This window comes from Nannospalax galili, unplaced genomic scaffold, assembly GCF_000622305.1.
Source record: "Nannospalax galili isolate Female #2095 unplaced genomic scaffold, S.galili_v1.0 scaffold287, whole genome shotgun sequence".
In the NCBI taxonomy this organism is placed as follows: Eukaryota; Metazoa; Chordata; class Mammalia; order Rodentia; family Spalacidae; genus Nannospalax; species Nannospalax galili.
The window spans coordinates 4,329,801-4,330,339 of record NW_008357493.1 but is presented as its reverse complement, the minus strand read 5'-3'; positions in this window follow the sequence as shown (position 1 = coordinate 4,330,339).

Here is a 539-nt window from a genome sequence, read left to right as displayed (position 1 = left end):
TGTGCCTGTGTGATGATGTGAGAGCTTAGCTTCTGCTGCTCCTGCTCCAGCCACCTCCAGCCACCATGCCTCTCTGCCACGACGGACTGTAATTCCCCTGGAACCGTAAGCTCAAATAAACTCTTCCTTCTATAAGTTGCTCAGGTCAGTGTTTCTTCACAGCAACAGAAAAGTGACTAATACACTGTTCCTGCAGTAGACCTGGGTTCAAATCCCAGCACCCACATGGCAGCTAACAATTGTCCATAACTCCAGCTCTAGGGGGTCTGACAGCCTCTTCTGTCCTCCGTGGGCATTGCACAACATGGGTGCACTTATATGCATACAGGCAATACACTCATACCATGCACACAAAAATAATAAACAAAATATTTTTTTTAAAAAAAAGTAAAACGAAGATGAATTTCAGCATAAAACAATCAATACTTGAAAGGCTAAAGGAAAAACTTCACAAGTTCATGGCCGATCTGGGCTGCACAGCTAGAACTTGTTTCAAAAAAACAAAACAAAACAAAACCCAAAACCAAACAAAAAAATAG